Source organism: Podarcis muralis, chromosome 8 (assembly GCF_964188315.1).
Source record: "Podarcis muralis chromosome 8, rPodMur119.hap1.1, whole genome shotgun sequence".
Lineage (NCBI taxonomy): Eukaryota > Metazoa > Chordata > Lepidosauria > Squamata > Lacertidae > Podarcis > Podarcis muralis.
Window position 1 is genome coordinate 40,642,445 of NC_135662.1, and position 6,043 is coordinate 40,648,487.

Here is a 6,043-nt window from a genome sequence, read left to right on the forward strand (position 1 = left end):
ACCCCCACCCTCCCTTCAGTCGCGGCTGTAATCTTTTCTACATCTTGCAGGAAAAGAGCTATTTCTGGCAGCTCTCTCTCTTACCACTCACCCCGGTCAAACTGATTTAATGGAGATTTATAGATGCGGGGCTAACACAGCTCTGAGGCACTTTCCCAAAAGGTTGTGCCAACGTTATGTATGGAATGTATTTTTATGTTTGGTGTCAGAGTTATACTGTTGGCTTATTAGTGCAGCATAGTATGGAGGTTTGTTTAGCTTTCTTTGTACAAGAATGCCAGCAAAGCCTTGTCACACCGGCCCATTCACAGTCTGCCTCATCCTTGCTGCTTGAGGCAAAAAACAAGATGGCACTCACCCCACCCTTACCCCCACCCCTCACCCTTTCACATACAGAAGGCGGCCAGATTGGCAGTTGGATTTTACCTCAGCATAGACAACAGGACATTATTCACCAGGGCAGCTGAGGCCATGGGTGGGAAACATTAGGCAGGGCAGGCATTGTGGCCCACACAGTTCTTCCCCCCTTCCAAAAAAAAAAAAACCCACCTCATGGCTACCCCTCATGCCCAGCAAGCTACCTTAGGCCACTGCCTCACTCTGTCTCATGGTTGGGTTGGCCCCACATCCTAGCTGGCAGAATGGAAAAACTGACGCAGAAAAGCAGGCCTAGGTTCACAAAAACTAAGTCTGTTCAGTGCTCTGTGTTAAAACAACAGTGGTCATCAGCAATGCAAGTTCTTTGCCTCAGATCTTCCCTTGGCTTAGGACTCCAGACGCAAACTCCGCTCCAACAACTGGGGGCAACAGAACAAAGCATCCCATACAGCTAAGCAACTACTGCAACTATCTCCCATACCTCCATGTCACCCCATTCACTATACGTGGTATGTCTTATCTGAACTTGATTCCTCTAAAGCAGGCATAGGCAAACTCGGCCCTCCAGATGTTTTGGGACTACAACTCCCATCATAACTAGCTAACAGGACAAGTGGTCAGGGATGATGGGAATTGTATTCTCAAAACATCTGGAGGGCTGAATTTGCCTATGCCTGCTCTAAAGCTCTTTCCCTTCCCACACCCCAACAGCGGGGATCATTGTGGATGTATTTATCTCCACAAGCAAGTAAATCCTCTGTTGGTAAAGGCCAGGCACTTGGTTCTAGTCTTTGCTTACCAAACATTCGTGAAAGTTGATTTTATTTTATTTTTGCTTCGCAGAATCACAGCCACTTTTGGGGTGAGGTTGAGGTGAAAGCAGTGGCTCTGCAACCTGGTGGCACCCCTCTGCCTTCTTCCCCACAAACATCTATTGTGCAGCCAGGTTCAGCCACCTATTGTGTGCCAGCTGCTATCTATTGTTCTACTCTCCCCAGGTACAGGATGCATCCCACATGCTTTTCCATGCAGCTTAGAGGAGGTGGCCCAAGCCATGACCAGCAGCAGTGACCAAGATGTTCCTGGCAGTTTCTTCATGAATTTATTTATTATATTTAATATATTCCACCATTCCTCCAAGCAGCTCAAGGCAGCATATACAGTTCTCCCCCTCCCCATTTTATCCTCACAACAATCCTGTGAGGTAGGTTAGGCTGAGAGATTATGAGTGCCCCTAGGTAGGTCACCCAGTGAGCTTCATAGCTGAGTAGGGACTCGAACCCTGTTCTCTCAGCTCCAACACTTTATCTCCAACACCACACTGGCTGTTAATCTACTTGGTCCAGGCCATCTGCTGTACCCTTTCATGTACAGGCAGGCATTTATTTATTTATAAGATGTTCCTAGGATAAAGCTGGTGGAAGGCTGCTGCTCTTAGTGTGCGTCTGTGGTTGCACCTCCTCTTGGCTGCTTGTCTAGAAGCAGGCAGAATCCAGAGAGCCAGAGCTATGCTTGATTTCTGCTGGAATCCAAGGCTGTGGCTGTGGGAGAAGCAAGACCTTCTTGGGGTGTTAATGCTGCGAGAACTTCCAGTGTAGGCTCTGATGGATAAACCATATATCATAAAGACACCTCAGTCTCCACTGTCCCTCATTCTGAGGAAACTGAACCCTGGGTAAGCACATGGAACCCCTGAAATCCCTCACTTCTCAGATTGTGGTGGTGCGCAACAATGTTTTCTGGTTGTGTGTTGTTCCCCACCGACCACCATGCTCCTTGGCTGAGGAAGATACGACAGCTGGGCCACTCTGGGGAGGGTTGTAACATTCAGGATTTTTCTTTTTCATGGTGATGCATTCAGATACACTATTCTTTACCCTACAGCCTATGGCCTAAAGGGGCTCACCCTCAACATGGATGTTACAATCAGCTGTCAGGCATCAGCTCTGTGTAAGGTCCCTGGCAAGGTTTCTGCATAAGAAAAGAGAATGAATAACCATCCATGTCCAGGAGGATCAGGAGGTGAGGAGAAGGAGCTGCCCCCCACCCTTACCGGACACCACAAGGCAAAATGTTAGGAATAAAGAAATCGGACTGAGTAAAGCAAGTAGCAGGCAGAAAAACAGTGCCTAATGCTTAGCTTAGCCCCCTTCGAGTGACTGTTCTGTGATGTGGAAGAGCCTTTGGAAGAAATAAGACACATGGCTGTGGGTAAAATGGGGGAGGAGGAGGGGGAGGAATTAGAAACTGTAATTCAATCTAATATTTGAGGCTTGGCAAGTGCACCTATGGGATTTCATGAAAAATCCTGAATCTTTTTCATTTTTGAGCAATTAACCAGATCCCCAGTATTGCTGGCTCCAGTGAGCCGCTTAGCTCTCTGTTTTATTACCCATTTCCTTTCCCCTTTTGCCAGCATGAGCTCCCATCCTCCAACTTGAAAAGGAAAAGGACAAATCCCAGGCTGCTAAGGTGCCACAAAGGGGCCACCACAGACAAGTGCCAGGCAAGTGCATTGCAGAGCTAATGCAGAGCACACGTCAATGAGGCTCACATTTGGATCCAAATGCTGTTGTGTGGAGCCATTTATGTGTGGCATAATTAAAAACATCCCGCAGTAATTTAATAGATCCCACCAAGTACAGACATAAAGTCTAGCTTGCTTTCCCCCCTCCTGCTTTTCCCTTCTGCAGATTTAACTCTTAGAGAAAAAGAGCTGCAGAGAAAATAGAGGAAACTTGAGGTTCTCACTGGAGATACAGACAACTCTTTTGTTCATATTCTTTTTATTTCAGGAGAGAGAGAGAGAGAACAAATGGCTTTCGGAGAATGGGGTGTGTATAAATAGCGATCACATTTAAATTGCTCTTAAGCCCCCCAAGCAACAATGGTAGGAAATGATTCTTCGCGTTTGCACAGTGCATTGTTTGTGGTTACATGGAAAGATTAATGATCTGTGAAGATGCTGGGATTTTTTTTTTTAAAGCATGTGCTTGCCTATTCTACAGAAAATCTGTGCAGTGTGTTTCCTTCTCTATGTCTTTCAGCATGCATGGATTGCTGTCCTTATTCATATTTTGTGAGAGCTGCTAGAGCTTACAAGTCAAAAGCGTATGCTACACTATAACTTTCAAGCACATTCAAACCACATTTTCTCCCTCCCTGGGAAGCGTAGTTTGTTAAGGGATGCTGGGAATTGAAACTCCATGAGGGGTAAACTACAGTTCCCAGAATTCTTGGAGAGGCATCTTTAAATCCACTTTAAAGGTAAAGAGCAAATGCAGCCAAAGTCTCCAGTTCAAAACCCAGTAGCAATGTGAAGTAAAGAGACTCAGCCCACCTTGCATGGTGGTTGTAAAGATTGCTGGCAACACAGTCTTTGAACACTTATGGAACATACATTAATAAACTTTATTTCACACTTCATCCTGCCACTGAAATAGCCCCCATTCATATCAGAAAAGCTACCCCAAGAACAAGAAATAGTCATTATTAATGCTATTATAATTCATTCATTCATTCACTCATTCAAAGGTCACCGGGGCAAGTCACAATATTAAAACACAATATTAAAAACAGTTTATAACAATTTGCATGGGAATCTTGCCCATTAATATGCTTCACTTCTAATGTTATTACAGTCCTAACCATGTGATGTAAACCCCTGGTTTGTCTAAGGACTGACCACAATATGAGTTTCCCTGACTGAAAAGTGCTGAGTCAAGTCAACAAGAGCAGAAGCGAGAGATATGCCTTTTTAAACAACAAAAATAAAACAACCAAATTTTGGACTGAATAAGAAATCCAGTCTTGGCCCCTTGAGCCTTGTCAGTTGCTTATATTCCATTGACTTTGGGCTCTGACTCCAATACCCCCTCCTCTCTCACAGATCGGATTACCTGCCAGTTTAGGAAATTGCCTTACTGCCTGTTTTTTTTTTAGAGTAAATGGTACTCTCCCCCACCAAGATCATGAGCAACCCACAGAGGGAGAGAGCTAAGAAAATAATAGCTGGAGATTTCCCCCCAATAAATTCACATTTCACTGGCATGGTTATGTTCCAGAACTGAATTTCATTATCTGCCTCTGTGAATGAAATGGAAAATGCTGCTGTGCAGGGATAGGGTCATAACCTCGGACATACAGTTCAGCCCCCTAGTGGTGTTGGCCACTTCCGGGCAACCTGTTTATTGAGCATTGATTTGGATTTGTTCGCAGGGAGGATATACAATCAAGCAAGTGTTATCTCCACACCTTCCATAGCATTTCCCCATCTTTCTCCTTATCACAAAAGTCTCCTGTTATAAGAATTCTAAGGTCCCAAGTATAAAATAAACGTTCATAAATGTACAAGGCAAACACACACATAAGTATATAAACCATGTGTCTGAAATAGTACAGGAGAGCAATCCTGAAGTCATTTTGACTCTCTCAAACTGACCTCAAATATTTCTCTGCAAGGAGGTGAGGAGGTGGAGTAGAGGATGGACAAGATACTATTAATACTTACATCTCATACATTTCACATCCAGATACACATTTCAATACCCATTGCTGTAATTAAAACTGAAAGGTCAAATTCAGAATTTAATCCTACTGGCTGTAATGTTTTAAATAAAAATATTAATTGTGCTTCTTGTTTTAATATTTTTTGATGTCCTGTTTGCTATATTTCTGAATATTAAATTCCATATTTGATGATAGTATTAATAGTATCATGTCCATCCTCTACTCCACCTCCTCACCTCTCTACTAATGTAAAACACCTGTTGAAAAACCTATAATGAGAGGGTGTGTATATATATTTGTAACCAAACAGGGCTACCTTGCTAAGCTATTCAGTCTTGTATGCTTAAGCCAAGAAATTGCCTATTCAAAGTTATGTACGTACATAATTATGAACTTTCGCATTATAATTGATTATTTGTATATAGTGGGAGAATTTATATTTACTTTGTATTTATGGTAATTGAACACCTAGAAGTGTATTATGTTGATTCTGATAAGATTTCGTTTGGATTATTATCAGTTAGCACTAGTAGATGCATCAATGGCACGAGACAATTGAAGAAGCCCAGAAAACTGTGCTCAGGGAGTGTGCTGTCCGCCAACCCCAACAAATTGCCCCCCCCCCCGGGGGCGAAACAGCAGTCTCTCAACTGCATGGACTGCTAGGGCAAAATGGGGATAGAACGTTGGCACCCTGTCTTCTTTATTACTTCATATGCTGCTTCATCAGCACCTCACAGCTACCAGGAACAACGTTGAACTTACCCTTTTCTTGAATCTTCTTGAACTCATTTAAAAAACAAGAAAAAATGAAAAACTGAGTCAAGAATTTGTAAGAACCTAGTAAAATCTGATATTGCAAGTTCACTTTATTTTAGATAGTTTGTAAGTTTTCATGGCACTCTCTAAGTAATTGTCTCTTTCTCACATATTTGATAGTGTAAAATTATTTTTGAACAACTGTGTGAATATTTGTCGCCAACGTGCTGTACGAGTCGCACTATCTTTATTAATGGCACAGGTTGCATTTTTCTAGCACCAAAGTGAAGTTAGGCTTCTCTTAGTAGCTATAATAATAATAATAATAATAATAATAATAATAATTTATTATTTATACCCCGCCCATCTGGCTGGGTTTCCCCAGCCACTCTGGGCG

The 6,043-nt window shown here is 42.8% G+C and overlaps 1 long non-coding RNA gene across 1 annotated transcript; it reads left to right on the top strand.

The window, feature by feature from the left end:
• Nucleotides 1-1,936: 1,936 nt before the first annotated feature.
• On the top strand, nucleotides 1,937-5,788 carry LOC144328801 (uncharacterized). The gene is made up of 3 exons (XR_013394093.1): nucleotides 1,937-2,400; nucleotides 3,174-3,212; nucleotides 5,408-5,788. It is a non-coding gene; the product is annotated as an uncharacterized LOC144328801 (long non-coding RNA).
• The last annotated feature ends 255 nt before the right edge of the window (nucleotides 5,789-6,043 follow it).